Below are 18,595 nucleotides of genomic sequence, written 5' to 3'. Positions count from 1 at the left end.
GGAAGTCTTGCTGTGACTGTACGGGGCTTTGGTGCGACCATACCTGAGAACTGTGTACCTATCAAAATCATGGGTGCATGACTTTGAAAGAAACGGAGTCCCCATTTAAGACGGAGATGAGGAGGAAGTTCTTCTCTCAGAGGGTCGTGAGTGTTTGGAATTGTCTTCCAGCAAGCAGTGGAGGCTGGATTATTGAATCTGTCCGGCGGAGCTGCACATCTTTTTGCTTGTGGGAGTGAAACCCATGCAGATCCGAGGAGAACGTGCAAACTCCACATGGACAGTGACCCAGAGCTGGGATCGAACCTGGAACCTCGGCACCGTGAGGCAATAGCGCTAACTACTGTGCCACCGTGCTGTCCTAGCCGGCAGCTAAACTTGAAAAAGATTTCAGTTACTAAAATCTCAGTTGCCCACCTTGCTCAATTAAATCTTGGAGCAATTTTTTCATGAGCTGTTACCGTTATTGTTGAACTACTGAAATGTTCTTGCTCACCTATTGGGGTTTTACATAAATACGCCTTAATTTTAACATGGTCTTCACCTGGCTTCATCAGGGTGTGTGAAAGGTTAATAATAATAATTTTTATTAGTGTCACAAGTAGGCTTACATTAACACTGCAATTAAGTTACTGTGGAAATCCCCTGTTCGCCACGCAATGACACCTGTTCGGGTACTCTGAGGGAGAATTCAGAATGTCCAATTCACCTAACAAGCACGTTTAGCTTGTCCACTTACTGGCACAATGACATTTTACATTCACTGACTTTGAGCTGCAGATGGACAGGGGCTTACTTTTAATGTAAAATTCCCGACCTGTTGATGGCATCAAGACCCCACTGGCTTTTTAACTTCGGGATTTGGGAGGACAGTCAGCCAAATCATGGCAACGGTGGCTCGTAAGAGGCCACGGTGGGTTAGGAAGAGCAGGAGTGCGTCCCAATCTAATTTGATTTTTTTTGTCATGCCTGCCTGTCTATTTCAATGCACGAGACCTTAATATATTCATGTGCAGCTGTTGTGGGAGGAGCTTAAAAGGGACAATTTTGTGGGTGGTCTGCCTGCTGACAGCTTACAGGGAGCATTGGTGCTACCCTGAGCCATGCAAGAGCCTCCTGGGCCTCAGCCACCAGCCCCAGACTTGCTTCTCCCTCTCAGAACCATCATCAATGACCAAATCATGGGCTGGATTCACTGACCCCCCCCCCCCCCCCCCCCCCCCCCCCCCGCCGGGTCGGAGAATCGCCGAGGGGCGGCGTGAATCCCACCCCCGCCATCTTCGGCACCAGAGATTCAGTGGGGGCGGGAATAGCGCCGCGACTGTCAGCCCCCCCCCCCCCCCCCCGGCGATCCGAAGTCCCGCTGCTGTCATGCCGGTCCCGCCGGCGGGAATCAAACCACCTACCTTACCGGCGGGACTGGCGGCGCGGGCGGGCTCCGAGGTCCTGGGAGGGGGCGCGGGCCGATCTGGCCCCGGGGGGTGCCCCCATGGTGGCCTGTCCCACGATCGGGGCCCATCAATCGGCGGGCGGAACTGTGCCGTGGGGGCACTCTTTTCCTTTCACATTGGCCATAGCATTCATTTTTTAAAAAATAAATTTAGAGTACCCAATTATTTTTTCCAATTAAGGGGCAATTTAGCGTGGCCAATCCACCTATCCTGCACATCTTTGTTTGGGTTGTGGCGGTGAAACCCACGCAGACACGGGGAGAATGTGCAAACTCCTCACGGACAGTGACCCAGAGCCGGGATTCGAACCCATGTCCTCAGTGCCGTAGACAGCAATGCTAACCACTGTGCCACCGTGCTGCCCCAGGCCATAGCATTCATAATGGCGAACGCGGAAGTGACCCTCTTCCCTGCGCATGCGCAGGGATGACATCAGCAGCCGCTGACGCTCCAGCGCATGCGCGGACTTCCGCCGGCCGGCGAAGTCCCTTCGGCCCCGGCTGGCGTGGCGCCAAAGGCCTCTCCCTCCGGCCGGCGGGGCGCCAACAACTCTGGCGCGGGCCTAGCCCCTCAAGGTTAGGGCTTGGCCCCTAAAGGTGCGGAGAAATTACGCCACTCCGTCCCGCCGGGACCCCCCGCCCCGCCGGGTAGGGGAGAATCCCGGCCCATATGTCCAACATCAACTTTATGCATGGAACCATTCCCTTGTGTCCTCTGGTGTCCTCCAGTTCCCAATACAATTTCTGCTTCCAATTACCAGCCCTGACATTACAGGACCCCATCTAACCTGCAGGCGGTGAACACTGTCCTTTATTATTTAAATAAGGCCTGGGATTGGAAATAGCTTGGGCTTCACATTGATCTTCTGGTTCTTTCCCGCCTGTCAGAACATGTGAAGCCCATTGTTACTTGTTCTTGCTTAGTACGATAAACTTGCTTTCTCAAACAAAACAGAACATATTCCCGGCTCCAGCATTGCTAATTAAAAAATTAAACCACTTAAGACTAGTTCTTACCCTGTAATTACACTGCTTGGCAGGATGGGAGAGAACAATGGATTTAACAGTCTGTTAAACTAATATCTAGCACAAAAATACTTGTGCTCACATAGACACCACTAATTAAAAACTAAGAATTATAAAATGGACTTGGTTCTCAGAGAACACTATTGAGCCAACCTTTAATTATAAAGATAAAAGTATCAAAGGAGATAGATGTGGCGCTCAATATTTGAGCTTGGCGCATTGCTGTTATGATTGCAGTATTGCTGGTATGTAGAGTAGCTATGTTTATATTGGATCACACCGAACATGACGCAAAAAAATATGGAACTTTTATCAGCGGAACTGATCTGGCCTCATATGTCGTATATGGCATCCAAGCAAATAGAGCATTTCAACAGGGTTCTACTGGACACATCCTTGTTTTCTACAGTTCAGAATGTTGAGTTGTGGCACCCCTGCAGAGCTTGTGAATACAATGTGAGCAGACTCTGCAATATGACACTGGAGGAGTGCTGTCCCTGCATTGCTGCAGATGCTAGTGTTCAGATGAAACATTAAACCTAGGCCTCATCAATCCAATGGGACTATGCAAAGAGGAACAGGGAGTTGCTCAAGCATTATTGACAACAATGGTTCTATAACAACTTGGATTTACATTAAACTATTAGCATAGAAAGGCACTTCACAGAGAAGTCATCATAGGGGAGACTAGGATGGGGGTGATCAAAGGAGGATATTCCAAAGCAATAGAAACTAGGCAGTTGAAGGCAGGGTTTAAAAATGGTGTGGTGAAAAGGGAAAATGCACGAGAGCCCCAAGTAACAGGAATGGATAGTTTTGGTGGGTGGGGACTGGTCTTTTCTTGCTCATCAATTTTGCATGTTGCAATAGGGATGGAAATTTTGCATTTCAACCTTTAGCAAACCAGAAGCTAATAAGTTTTTTAAAAATTTAAAGTACCCAATTTTTTTTTTTCCAATTAAGGAACAATTTAGCGTGCCCAATCCACCTACTGTGTACATCTGTGGGTTGTGGAGAGATCCACGCAGACACGGTGAGAATGTGCATACTCCACACAGACAGTGACTCGGGTCCAGGATCGAACCCGGGTCTTCTGCACTGTGAAGCAGCAGTGCTAACCACTGCGCCACCATGCCACCCCATTTGCTAATAGGTTAGCAGAGATAACGGTGATGAAAGAGCAAGATTTGGTGTGGGGTACGGTTCAGGCAACAGAGATTTGGATGGGATGGGGTTCGTGGAGGATGATGATTGCTGAGCTCAGACAGACTACTTAAATAGTTGATCTCGGAGGTGACAAAGTGTCGTAGAAGATTTTAGTGGCTAACAAGCTGACTGAGGGAACAATCAGTCTACACAATGAGAGGAAATGATGTTTGAAATTGCAGCTTATCCAGGTCTGGATGCCAGGTGAGCAGTCTGACAGCTCAGGGGCAACGGAAGAGCGAAAGAAATGGCACAGTAGCAGAATAAAAAGTGAAAATTCAACAAATATTCAGCTGGTCGGCGTCTGGTCTGATCGGCGTCTGGTCTGATCGACCTGAAATATTAGATCATTCATAGAATCCCTACAGTGCAGGAGGCCATTCGGTCCATTGAGTCTGCACCCATCCTTTTTGAAAGAGCACTCCACCTAGGCATCCGTTCTATCCCCGTGACCCCATCTAACCTGCACATTTCTTTTAAATTTAGAGTACCCAATTCATTTTTTCCAATTAAGGGGCAATTTAGCGTGGCCAATCCACCTACCCTGCACATCTTTGGGTTGTGGCGATGAAACCCACGCAAACATGGGGAGAATGTGCAAACTCCACATGGACAGTGACCCAGAACCGGGATCGAACCTGGGATCTCAGCGCCATGAGGCAGCTGCGCGAACCACTGCACCACCATGCTGCCCTAACCTGCACATCTTTGGACACTAAGGGACAATTTAGCATGGCCAATCCACCTAACCTGCACATCTTTGGATTGTGGGAGGAAACCGGAGCACCCGGAGGAAAATAACACAGACACAAGAGAACGTACAAAGACTACACAGACAGTCACCCAAGGCCGGAATTGAACCAGGGTTCCTGGCACTTTGAGATAGCAGTACTCACCACTGTGCCAGTCGTTTCCTCCAGGTGCTTCGGTTTCCCCCCACAGTCCAAGGATGTGCAGATTAGGTGGATTAGCCTTGCTAAATTGCCTCTTAGTCTCCAAAGGTTAGGTGGGGTTATGGGGATAGGGTGGGTGCAAGCTCCACACAGTCACCCAAGGTCGGAATTAAACCCGGATCGCTGGAGCTGTGGGGCAGCAGTGCTAACCACCGTGCCGCCCTGAAAAGGAAATTTTGCAAGATTGCAGGGAAAAGGAAGGGGAGTGGCAGTGTACTGGGAAAACAGAACATATTTCCAGTCCATATGTTGGTGTTAGTTGACAGCAAAAGACATTGGCTCCTCTCTCCGCAATTCCTGTCCAAATCCTGTTAGCACTGGATCTAATTCTGGGTGCTGTGTGCTGTAAGCAGGAAATCTAATGAAGTCATTGGCCCACATTACTCTGAATCCAGAATCACTTGCTTTAAGAAGTTCACAGAACTTGAAGCTGCAATGGGAGACGGAAGAGGAAATTAATCGCATGAAGGGGAGGAAGAGCTGGCAGATTCTGGGAAGAGAAAGATAGGGGATATAAAAGTGCACCGACATGAAGCTTCTCGGGGGAATGAGGTGGGGGGAGGGGGTAATGGGAAGATAGGAAGCAGCCATTTCCTTACAACCAGAGAAAGAAAATCTAACAATCTCTTGTATTTCAACCATCGCATAACTCCCAGTACCCAGTTCAGAGGAGCATTAGTAGATGCCAAGGGCAGGACATCTGCACTATAGGTGTGGTTGTTGTATGAGCCAAATGGGAACCAGAAAATATGGTAAGGAAGAGAAACTTTATTCTCAAATTAAGACGGAATTTGGCAGGCAAAACTAGATTTCAAGCGCCATTGTTTACTTTATCAGAAATATTCTAAATTATAAAGCGAAGCAGGCTACCAGTGGAACACCAAGAAAAGAATCCTGTTCACAATCAGGAGTCAAACAACAGGACAGAGTAAAAATTGCAAAAAAACAAGTGGAGGAAAACTTAACTCTAATAACCAGTAAATAAGACCAAAAGGATTCACCTTCAGAATTAATGAAAATCAAACGTCTGTTTTAACATACAAACCTGCCTATTTTAAGGAATCAATTTTAAAATGGATAACTACTGAACAACATAACTGTTGTGGCCAAAACATACAGACCACTTAAGCTCAAAGTTCTCTGTCTTATGTGACCTATGAGACAAGAACATACTTGATGCAGCTTTTGTGCCCTTGGTAATTAAAGAAAAAGCAACTCACGGGTCAGCTTTGCCTATGTCTCCTCATTCGTGTTGATACGGACACACCCAGCAGTAAGAGATTCCCACATGAACTGTAATGTGCACTGGACTATGCAAACTAACAAGGAATGTTGTGGCTCATTGCTGACTAAACAAAACACCTCCTCTACAGAGTTTGATCGAATTCTGTTTACAACCAAAGCAACCCTGTGAGAGAATTAATGTGAATATTACAAAAGGGCAACAATGTGCTTGGGATAGCAGATCGGTACACTGGGCAGCCAGCTGTTTGAAAGACACAACTACAAAACCTTGATCAATATCCACTAAATCACATTGATTTGGTTTTATTATTTTTTCAGTGTAAATATAGATTCAAGCAGCAGAAGCCAATTCTTGTAAACACACTGTTTCTGACCAGTCTGTGCGCTTCCGCAAGTGCAATTTCCTGCCACTGAACTGGTTTTACAATTAAGGTCACACTTAATCCAGATAGAGCCAAGACCAGTGGGAATTTAACTGAATCTGGTAAAACCCTTTCTGTGCTCAATCCGGTCACGCAACACTCTCTTCAAAAAAAGATTAAAGGGGACTATTCTCCAGAAATGTTAGTGTATGTACAAATAAGGTGGAGGCTCTAACTTAGTGGCAAACTCTCCGCTGCAATCCTCATTACAAGAGAATTTAAGAACATACGTGTTTGTACACAGGATAACAGCCAAATAGCGCTTTTCCACTATCTTCCACAGCACCAAGTCAATGATATGACCGGTTTAAACTCAATGTTTACTCTAAATATGCAGCCTTCCCAAACAGTAAGGCAATGGTCTGTCTTTAAAAGCCATTTTGAAAATAAACAGGTCAGTTAATTAGTTGCAAGCCAATTATTGATGTACATTACAGAGGCAAATAAGATATTCAGGAATTTTTCACTTATGCAAAATATAGGATGGTTACATTTTTAGTCATGCGCTACTTTTTCAGTGCTGTGCTGGTTTCAGTGGCACACTTTAAAAGTAATGGTACTGACTGAATTAAATATACTTAGTTATAATTGAATTTCTGTAACCACCATACTGCTTGGAAGAATAGTGCAGAGATAATTGGCTGCCTATGTTCTGAAGGTATAAGTCACTGAGACAGTAAGATTTGAACATTTTTAAGGTTTGTATGGTCTATTTCCATTCACGACTGACTACATGCAAGGTAAGTTATTGAAAGAATGTTTTTGCTCAGGCTATGAATTGAAGCTCAATATAAAAACAGGAATTTTGTTAGTCTCAGCAGCTCTGCAGACACCAAGCCTCTGGTCTCGGATGCTTCACAGCAGTGGCAAAAAAGTGAGAATGAGAGTGTAATATCCAAGCCACTCCCGATGACGCATTTCTACCATTAGCAGAGGCCTTTTTTTTTCAAACGCATTTTATTCAAAGTCGTATCAAAGTAGGTTACAGCAAATAAACACCCCGGGAAACATTCTTCCCAACAATCAACTATACAGTTTGTCCAGATTTTTCTCCTTTTTTACCCCGCCCCACCCCCCCATTCACCCATCACCCACCCCCTTGCGACGAACAGCTCCTCAAACACGGTCACAAACATCCCCCACCTTTTCTCAAACTCCCCTGCTGAGCCCCTTAACTCATACTTTAACTTCTCTAACCCCAGGAAGTCATACAGGTCACCCAACCGTGCTTCTACCCCCGGTGGCGATGTCAACCGCCAAGATATCGGCCTTGATCCTCTCCATAAACCCCGGCTTCTCCGAAACCCCAAATATCGCCACCGAAGGGTCTGGATCCACTCCCTCCTCCACTATCCTGGCTAAGACCGCGAACATTCCCGCCCAGAATCTTCCCAATTTTTCACAACCCCAAAACATGCGAGTGTGATTTGATGGCTTCCACCCATACCTCTCACACTCATCTGCTACCCCCTGAAATAACCCATTAATCTCGCCGAGTCATATGCACCCTGTGCACTACCTTAAACTGTATCAGGCTCATCATACTATTTAGCTCACTGGGCTAAATCGCTGGCTTAGCCAGCAGCACGGTTCAATTCCCGTACCAGCCTCCCTGGACAGGCGCCGGAATGTGGCGACTAGGGGCTTTTCACAATAACTTCATTTGAAGCCTACTTGTGACAATAAGCGATTTTCATTTTCATTTTTTCATTTCATCCTTGCATAAGAGGAGGTCCCATTTACCCTTCACAGTGCCTCACTCCATACTCCCCAATTGATCTCCATTCCCAACTCCGATTCCCATTTCTCCTTGATCTTCACCACCCGCTCATCTGCCTGCTCCCCCAGCTACTTATATATATCCCCAATTCTTCCCTCCCCTTCCACATCCGGAAGCAGCAGTCTCTTCAGCAGGGTGCATTCCAGCAATCTAGGGAACCCCTTCCAGACCTTTCGTGCAAAGTCCCTAACCTGTAGATATCTGACCTCACTAACCCTTGGCAGCTCTACCCTCTCCCTTAGCTCCTCCAGACTTGCGAACCCTTCCGCCAAATACAATCCCTCACCTTGACCAATCCCACTTCCCTCCACCTCCTGTATACACTATCCATCCTCCCCGGCTCAAATCCATGATTCTCGCACAGCAGCGTCAGCACCGACATCCTTTCCACCCTAAAATGCCTCCTCAGCTGATTCCATATCTTCACTGTGGACTGCACCACTGGGCTCCCTGAATACCTACTTTGAGCTATTGGCAATGCTGCCGTCACCATAGCCCTCAAACTAGACCCCTTACAAGATTCCTCCTCCATCCTAACCCACTCTACCCCTTGTCCTTCCCACCACCGCCGCACTTTGTCCACATTTGCCGCCCAATAATAATGAAGCAAGTTCGGCAATGCCAACCCCCTCTGCTGCCTCTGTAGCAGGGTCCTCCCCACCCTCGGCACCTTCCCCGCCCATACAAAGTCAAAGATGATTGTGTCCACTTTCTGAAAAAAGACCTTTGGTATAAAGATCGGGAGAGCCTGAAAGATAAACAAGAACCTCGGCAGAATATTCATTTTCACCACTTGGACCCTCCCCGCCAACGTTAAGTGCAGTGTATCCCACCTCTTAAGATCCTCTCTGGCCTCCTCCACCAGTTTCGTTAAGTTCCACTTATGGAGCCCCGTCCATTCCCTCGCTACCTGAATTCCCAAGTACCTAAACCTATCCCTTGCTACCGTAAATGGCATCCCCCCTAAATTAGCCCGCTGTGACAGCTCATTCATCGGGAATACCTCGCTTTTCCCGACATTCAGCTTGTATCCCGAGAACCCTCCAAACCTCCCCAACAGGCCCATAATCCTTCCCATACTCTCCGACGGATAAGAAACATACAGCAAGAGGTCATTGGCATAGAGCGACACACGATGCTCCCTTTGTCCCCTCATTACCCACTGCCACTCTGCCGACCCCCTGAGAGCCATCGGCAATGGCTCCATGGCCAGCGAAAACAGCAGCGGCGACAGCGGGTACGCCTGCCTCATACCCCTGTGTATGTCAAAGCTTTGTGAGCTCATATCATTCGTCCTCACCCTCGCTCTTGGCGCCATGTACAGCAACCTCACCCACGCCATAAATCTCGGCCCAAACCCAAACCTTCCCAAAACTTCAACAAGTACCTCCACTCCACCCGATTAAATGCTTTCTCCGCGTACATGGACACCACCAACCCAGGTACCAGAGCTCTCGACAGATTCATCACCACATTCAACAGCCGTCTTATATTACTTGCGAGCTGCCTGCCCTTCATGAAGACTGTTTGATCTTCTGCAACCACCCCGGACACAATCCTCTATCCTCCCCGCCAACAACTTAGCCAATATTTTCACATCCGTGTTCAATAGTTATATGGGTCTATACGACCCACATTCCACCGGATCCTTCCCTTCTTTTGGGATTAGTGTTATTACTGCCTGCTTCATCGTCTCCGACAACTCCCCCTTCTCCAGTGCTTCATTAAACGCCCCCAACAGATGTGGTGCCAGGTCCGCCGCAAATTCCTTATAAAATTCTGCTAGGTACCCATTCGGCCCCTGGGCCTTCCCCGACTTCATACCCCTGATATTATCCAGCACCTCCCTCAGCCCCAGGGGCTGCCTCTTTGCTTCCTCCACCTGTGGAAATTCCAGCTCATCCAGAAACCACCCCATCTCCCCCTCCTCTCCTCCTTTGTCTGCCTCATAAAGTCCCTGGTAATACTCTCTAAATGTCTCTTTATCTTCCCTGGCTCTGACACCACATCACCAGCCCCATTCTGGATGTTCAATATTTCCCTGGACACAGCCTGCCTCCGCAGCTGGTGCGCCAGCATGCAGCTCACCTTCTCCCCATACTCGTATTGCACCCCTCTTGCCCTACCGCCCTCCCCATCGTCAGCCTGTCAAATTGACCCTGCAACTTTCTCCTCCTCGCCAATCCCTCCACGGTGGGCACCCTCGAATATTCCCCGTCCACCTCCACTATCTCGCTCACTAGACGGTCATGTTCTGCCCTCCTTTCCTTATTCGCCCGAACTGTAAATGAGATAATCGCTCCCCGGACCACTGCCTTCAGTGCTTCCCAAACAATGCCCGCCTACACCTCTCCATTCCGATTGAACTCCACATAATCCCTAATCGCCAACTGCACATTATCACAAAAACCTCCATCCGCCAACAACCCCGAGTCAAACCTCCACCCTGGTCTCTGCTCTCGTCCCGTACTGAATCGAATATCCAGCCAGTGGGTGCATGTTCCGAGATAACTATCTCCACATACTCTGCCCCCTCAACCCCAACCAAAATCTCCCGACTGACTACAAAGTAATCAGTCCTCGAATACACCTTATAGACGTGTGAAAAGGAGGAATACTCCCTTCCCCTTGGGTTCTGAAAGCGCCATGAATCCATCATATCCATCCTCTACATAAACCCTCCCCCCAGCTCTATTGCCATTCGTACCCTACACATCGACCTGGGGCTCAATCTATCCACCCTCGGCTCCAGGACACAGTTAAAATCTCCTCCCATGATCAACTGGTACGTGGCCAAATCCGGGATTGCTGCCAGAAACCCCCTCATAAAATCCACATCATCCCAATTTGGGGCATACACATTTACCAACACTACCGGTGCCCCTTCCAATATCCCACTCACAATCACATATCTCCCACCTGGATCCCTCACCTCCTTCGCACTCACAAATCCCATTTTTTTTGCTCATTAAAATCGCCACATTCCTCGATTTCAAATCAAACCATGAGTGAAAAACCTGCCCGACCCACCCCTTCCTTAACCTAACCTGGTCCTTCACACGGACGTGTGTCTCCTGCAAAAAGACAACGCCCGCTTTCAAGCTCATGATGTGCGCGAACACCCGCGACCTTTTAACCGGTCCATTCCGTCCCCGGACGTTCCACATTACCAACCTTACCGGAGTCTTGCGCCTCCAATCCCCTTTACTGTCCGTCATCTTCCCCACTTAACTCCTGCCCCTTTAATTCCAGTCTGCATCTAGCCCATTCCAGATGGCCCCTTTCTTCGCCCTTGACCATGTCATCTCTCACCCCCTGCTGCGTTGCAAACCCCCCCGCTTTCCCATCTCCCCCCGGCCAACCCTCTTGGCCTTCTCCCCCACCACTGCACTTCCATTCACCAGCATACCCTGCTAGCGCTGCTGCCCCTGCCCATCCTAATGACCTCACACTCCCATTAGCAGAGGCCTGTCTGACATTTCTGCTGGGGTGAAAAGCAAATTGCAAGTGCAAGTCAGGCATGTAAACTAAAGCAAAAGTTAAAAAAATAGTGTTATGTTAATTTACAGTTACAGTCGTTCCAATTAACTGCAAGTGGCACACTTGATCCATTGAATTAAGAACACTTTTCCTTTGGGTTTGGGAAGCTAATTCTCACTAGCACCTCCAGAACTGCTCGGAGTCTGAAGCGATCTGTTAATGTCGGGATGTCTTGACCCCAGTGCACAAAAGAATTTGGTCAATCTTGGAGCCATGAAAAATATTGTTCGCATTGGCCCAGGAGGGATAGCCAATTGGGACACCAGCTTAAGACATTGATATTTCTTCCACTCCTGATTCCATTTGATTATGCCTTTTGGATCCTGACCTGCTGAAGTCCACATTTACATTGCATTCTAAGATCTGCAGATGTGAAAACATGAGGGTCTGTGGTTCCAGAGTCAGGACCACAAATCAAATCAATCTTGCAGTAAACTTGGTTGTGACGATGTTGAAGGTGACATCTGAATGCATGCCAAACCAGAAATATATTTAAGCCAAGAAATAAAAAATCTGAAGTAACAAAAGAGTGAGTCGTCCAGAAAATTCACTCTTTTAAATATGGGGAAAGCACGTAGGAAACAGTATTAAAAATTAACTTGGAAACTTAATTCCCCAAACAGAGAAAAAAAAATAGGCTCAAATGACAACATCCAAATTGCTTCTAATCGCAATGTTGCCTTAAGTCTTCCATTTTGACACATCTACATCTAAACAGACAGGATAAGCATGTTATACACAAACAGATCCTTCCTGAAATCAAAGAAAGTACCATTTGGCGATCAGTGAAGCTTGCAGTTAATGAATGGCTTATAGACTGCCCTGTGCCGTCAGGTCTGGCTATGTCACATAACTGGTTATGCCTGCTTGATATTAAGACTATAAATATCTATAAAAGACTAGACCTTAGATGCATAAGAAAGTCATGAGGATTGGTATCTGTTGAATAAAAGGGGTGAGGGGGGATGAGCGAGTGGAACGATTCAAGATTACTGACAGAAGGTATTTCACTCCAAAGCAGCTATTTCCTGTACAAACAACTATACTGTACAATTATAATAATAATAATCTTTATTGTCACCAGTAGGCTTACATTAACACTGCAATGACGTTACTATGAAAAGTCCCTAGCTGCCACATTCCGGTGCCTGTTCGGGTACACAGAGGGAGAATTCAGAATGACCAAATTACCTAACAGCATGTCTTCCAGGACTTGTAGGAGGAAACCGGAGCACCCGGAGGAAACCCACGCAGACACAGGGAGAACATGCAGACTCCACATAGACAGTGACCCAAGCCGGAAATCGAACCTGGGACCCTGGCGCTGTGAAGCAACAGTGCTAACCACTTTGCTACCATGGTACATTAATTCATACATCTAGAATTATAACACATATTGTATTCGTCATTTCAGATTGATTCCTGTTCAAGAAGGACAATTTATAACCAAGGAGCATGACAAACAGCATACATTTCCAATATGATGTCATGCAATAACCTGCTTTGACATGCACTCTATAGAGGAAACAAAAACACTTCTAAAAGCTTTTTGGCAGACACACTTCTTTCATGTGAACAAAAGATTTAACTCAAATACAGCTGGGTAGTTTTCTTCCCTCAGTATTATGGACACCTGCCCAGGTGTATCCTCCATGTAGCATACAAACTAACCATCATAATATTTCTCTCGGTTCAAATGTTTCCATTCAGTTCTGCGGTACAACACACCCTAATGTGGGCTGCTGATTTACAAGCATTCTACAGCAAAGTTTGAAAAACCTAGGAGGTATTTTTTTTCCAGAGGCAAATTTTGTCATTTGAAAATATCATAATTTGCACTGTAATTTAAAAATCGCAATCAGCAAAAATATATATGGGGTGGGGGGGCGGAACCCAAGATCAGACGGCTGGCAGTGCTGCTAATAGAGTTAGGGTGGCTGAGACTACAAGAAGAATGAGAAAGTCCATGCTGAGACCCCCTTGTGAGGTCATCCCAGAGCCAGGCAGAAAGTTCCTGGTGCTCGGAAAGGTGTATCTTCTGGCAGGCGTGCCAGAGCCTCAGGTGCAACTATTGCCACTGTGGGAGCCCCTACATGTGTCTTAAAAAGGGAGCCACCCATCCCAGGCAACTGCAAGAGGCCACCATGATTACCAAATGGCTGATAACACCCCCCCCCCCTCCCCCATTTATAATAATATAATAATAATAGCTTATTTTCACAAGTAGGCTTCAATGAAGTTATTATGAAAAGCCCCTAGTCGCCACATTCCGGCGCCTGTTCGGGAAGGCCGGTACGGGAATTGAAACCGTGCTGCTGGCCTTGTTCTGCATTACAAGCCAGTTGTTTATCCCACTTTGCTAAACCAGCCCCCAGGGCTGGTAACCCCCCCCCCCCCCCCCCCCCCAATCTCTCTCACAGGATGGAAACTTCTGTTCTGGAGTCTAAGGGTGGGATTTTCCACACGCCTCCGCAGTTTGCTTTGTGGCGGAGGAGGCAGCCCGCCATTGGCTGTCAACAGGGTTTCCTGTTTGATGCACCCCCTGCTTCCAGGAATCCTGTGACAGGAAGATTCCGCTGGCAAGAATGGTACATACACGAGTATGTACCGTGTACCTGGTGGGTGGTGTTCTCACGTGTAATGGTGGTATCCATGTCGATGATCTGGCACGTCTTGCAGAGATTGCCATGGCAGGGTTGTGTGGTGTCATGGTCGCTGTTCTGAAGGCTGGGTAGTTTGCTGCAAACAATGGTTGGTTTGAGGTTGCGCGGTTGTTTGAAGGCAGGTAGTGGAGGTGTGGGGATGACCTTGGCAAGATGTTCATCTTCATCGATGACAAGTTGGAGACTGCGAAGAAGATGTCATAGTTTTGCCGCTCCGGGAAAGTACTGAATGACGAAGGGTACTCTGTTGGTTGTGTCCCGTGTTTGCACCTGGTCTGCAGCATTGCAGGTTAGAACATATCAGATGCAGATCCAAGTGCCTTTTAAATGAGTTGAGCGTTTCAGTCTCAGTCACCAAACCAGACAGTGAATCCTAGACCCCCACCACCCTCTGGGGGAAAACAATTTTCCTCGTCGCCTCCAATACTTCTCAACCAATCACCTTAAATCTATGCCCCCTGGTAATTGAATCCTCAGTTAGGGGAAACAAACCTTTCCTGTCCACCCTGTCTCAGCCCCTCATAATTTTGTACACCTCAATTAGGTCACCCCTTAGCCTCCTCTGTTCTCCTCTGTTCTTTTTTTTCAAAAAGAGTGCCCAATTCATTTTTTACAATTAAGGGGCAATTTAGCGTAGCCAATCCATCTACCCTGCGCATCTTTGGGTTGTGGGGGCGAAACCCACACAGACACGGGGAGAATGTGCAAACTCCACATGGACAGTGACCCAGAGCCGGAATTGAAACTGGGACCTCAGCGCCATAAGACAGCAGTGCTAACCACTGCGCCACCGTGCTGCCCAGTCTCCTCTGTTCTAAGGAAAATAACCCAAGCTTATCCATTCTCTCCGTACAGCTGTAATTTTGAAACCCTGGAAAAAGTTTTGTAAATCTCCTCTGCACTCTCTCGAGAGCAGTAATAATAATAATAATCTTTATTATCACAAATAGGCTTACATTAACACTGCAATGAAGTTACTGTGAAAAGCCCCTCGTCACCACATTCCGGCACCTTTTCGGGTACACAGAGGGAGAATTCAGAATGTCCAAATTACCTAATAGCATGTCTTGTGGGAGGAAACCGGAACACCCGGCGGGAACCCACGCAGACACAGGGAGAATGTGCAGACTCTGCACAGACAGTGACCCAAGCTGGGAATCGAATCTGGGACCCTGGCGCTGTGAAACCATAGTGCTAACCATTGTGCTACCATGCCTACCTGTAATGTGGTGACCAGAACTGTGCACAAAATTTCAGCAGTGGCCTAACCAGCGTTTTATATAGTTCCATTATTGTATCACTGCTTTTGTATTAATACCTCGCCCAATAAAGGAAAGTATTCCATATGCTTTCTTGACCACTTTGTCCACCTGCCCTGCCACCTTCAAAGACCTGTAGACATGCACTCCAAGGTCTCTCACTCCCTCAGCCCCTCTTAATATCTTCCCACTTATTTTATATTCCCTTGCTGTGTTTGCCCTCCCAAATGCATTACCTCACACGTTTCTGGATTGCATTCCATTTGCCACTTCTCTGCCCACTCAAACAATGATATCATTCTGGAGTGGGCAGCTATCCTCTTCACCATCAACTACACGGCCAATTTTTGTCATCTGCAAATTTCCCAATCATGCCACGCATTTTAAATCTAATCATTAAGACCCGGGTTCAAATCCCGGCTCCGAGTTACTGTCCGTGTGGAGTCTGCACATTCTCGCCATGTCTGCGTGGGTTTCACCCCCACAACCCAAAGATGTGCAGGTTAGGTGGATTGGCCATACTAAATTGCCCCTTAATTGGAAAAAAAGTAATTAGGTACTCTAAATTTTAAAAATCGAAATCATTAATATATACAACAAACAGCAAGGGTCCCAACACTGAGCCCTGTGGAACACCACTGGAAACTAGTTTCCATTCACAAAAACAGCCATCAACCATGACCCTTTGTTTCCTGTAACTGAGCCAATTTTGTATCTAACCTGTCACCTTTCCCTGTATTCCACGAGATCAGGGGTGCAATTTTCCGCCCCCCACGCCGGGTGGGAGAATAGCGGGAGGGCCTCCCGACATTTTTCACACCCTCCCGCTATTCTCCCCCCCCCCCCCCCCCCCCACCCGACCCACGAATCGCCGCTCGCCGTTTTTTATTAATGGTTATTAGTGGTTATTAATATAATAATTCTATTATACTCTGAACGGTGTTTTTGAGCTCAGCTGGCTGCTAAACATCATTTTGTATTGCTGTTTTGTTGGGCATTGCAAGAGTTCCCACTGCATCAGATGCAATGAATGCAGTATCAATCACAGTATGTAAATAGAATAACTGCTTCAGAGAATCATTTCTTTCTGAACTTGCTAAATTGCGGACTTGGTAAAATGTCTTGACACACCCAAGTGAAGTCGTATGGGGTTCAGGATGTACTACTAGATGGATAAAAAAACTGGCTGGGCAACAGGAGACAGAGAGTAGTGGTGGAAGGGAGTGTCTCAAAATGGAGAAAGGTGACTAGTGGTGTTCCACAGGGATCTGTGCTCAGACCACTGTTGTTTGTGATATACATAAATGATCTGAAGGAAGGTATAGGTGGCCTGATTAGCAAGTTTGTAGATGATACTAAGATTGGTGGAGTTGCAGATAGCGAGGAGGACTGTCAGAGAATACAGCAAAATAAAGATAGATTGGAGAGTTGGGCAGAGAAATGGCAGATGGAGTTCAATCCAGGCAAATGCGAGGTGATGCATTTTGGAAGATCTAATTCAAGAGCGGACAATACGGTCAATGGAAGAGTCCTGGGGAAAATTGATGTACAGAGAGATCTGGGAGTTCAGGTCCATTGTACCCTGAAGGTGGCAACGCAGGTCGATAGAGTGGTCAAGAAGGCATACATCATGCTTGCCTTCATTGGACGGGGTATTGAGTACAAGACTCGGCAGATCATGTTATAGTTGTATATGACTTTGGTTCGGCCACATTTGGAATACTGCCACATTGCCAGACGGATGTGGATGATTTAGAGAGGGTGCAGAGGAGGTTCACCAGGATGTTGCCTGGTATGGAGGGTGCTAGCTATGAAGAAAGGTTGAGTAGATTAGGATTGTTTTCATTGGAAAGACAAAGGTTGAGGGGGGGACCTGATTGAGGTCTACAAAATTATGAGAGGTATGGACAGGGTGGATAGCAACAGGCTTTTTCCAAGAGTGGGGGTATCAATTACAAGGGGTCACGATTTCAAGGTGAGGGGGAGAAAGTTTAAGGGAGATGTGTGTGGCAAGTTTTTTACGCAGAGGGTGGTGGGTGCCTGGAACGCTTTGCCAGTGGAGGTGGTAGAGGCGGGCACGATAGCATCATTTAAGATGCATCTGGACAGATATATGAACGGGCGGGGAACAGAGGGAAGTAGATCCTTGGAAAATAGGTGACAGGTTTAGATACAGGATCGGGATCGGCACAGGCTGGGAGGGCCAAAGGGCCTGTTCCTGTGCTGTAATTTTCTTTGTTCTTAATCAGACGAAGATCAGATGAAATAGTTAAAATCAACCCTTAAGTATCACACATTTAAAAAAGGCAAAAGGTGATGTGATTAATATTACAGATAACCATTCTCCAGTTTTTTTGGGTTAAATTTAGAGTACCCAATTCATTTTTTCCAATTAAGGGGCAATTTAGCGTGGCCAGTCCACCTACCCTGCACATCTTTGGGTTGTGGGGGCGAAACCCACGCAAACATGGGGAGAATGTGCAAACTCCACATGGACAATGACCCAGAGCCGGGATCAAACCTGGGACCTCGGCGCCGTGAGGCTGCAGGGCTAACCCACTGCGCCACCGTGCTGACCCACCATTCTACAGTTATGACAGATTATTGGAAATGTTCTGTTCTTCAGTGTTGATTATGTCGCTTCTGTTCCCACAATAACGTTTTATATTTTACAGAAACAGCAAAAACGTCTGTGGTGTGAGCCAAATATATTTTCCATGGTCATGAAGCTACAATTGGTTTATTTTGACAAGTTTCAGCCTACAATGAAAAGCACTACACAGGTCTTACTGCAGCTTCTGGATAAGAGGCCAATGCAAATCATGAGGTAAGATTTTGTATCTGGATTTCTGCTCAACATTCAGGAGTAAGTAACAATGTAAATCCAGGTAAATCAACTGTTACATTTAGTCAGCATACTTGCTCATCTTGAAATAGCCTGAGAACCAACGAATAAATCCAAACTGTTATGACAACACCCCTTATCCAACAGAAACGGCTCACAATAAAGGGATTATATCTTCCTGATTTGATTGTCAGCACAATTCAGGA

General features: G+C 46.9%; 1 protein-coding gene across 11 annotated transcripts in view; it reads right to left on the bottom strand.

Annotated features, from left to right (window-relative positions):
* Nucleotides 1-18,595, bottom strand: part of LOC119966444 (sickle tail protein homolog) — a 764,531-nt gene that overhangs the window by 355,278 nt on the left and 390,658 nt on the right. Inside the window, exon 1 of one of the 11 annotated variants that reach the window (XM_038798127.1) lies at nucleotides 5,856-5,939. The exons of the other annotated variants lie outside the window; for them this stretch is intronic. The gene's annotated coding sequence lies outside the window, so the exon portion shown is untranslated. Of the gene's footprint in view, nucleotides 1-5,855; nucleotides 5,940-18,595 lie in introns of those variants that run through there. 11 annotated transcript variants of the gene reach the window in all.

Source organism: Scyliorhinus canicula, chromosome 5 (assembly GCF_902713615.1).
Source record: "Scyliorhinus canicula chromosome 5, sScyCan1.1, whole genome shotgun sequence".
NCBI classification, from domain to species: domain Eukaryota; kingdom Metazoa; phylum Chordata; class Chondrichthyes; order Carcharhiniformes; family Scyliorhinidae; genus Scyliorhinus; species Scyliorhinus canicula.
Note: the sequence above shows the minus strand (reverse complement) of the source record. Positions and strands in the feature narration are given on the sequence as shown.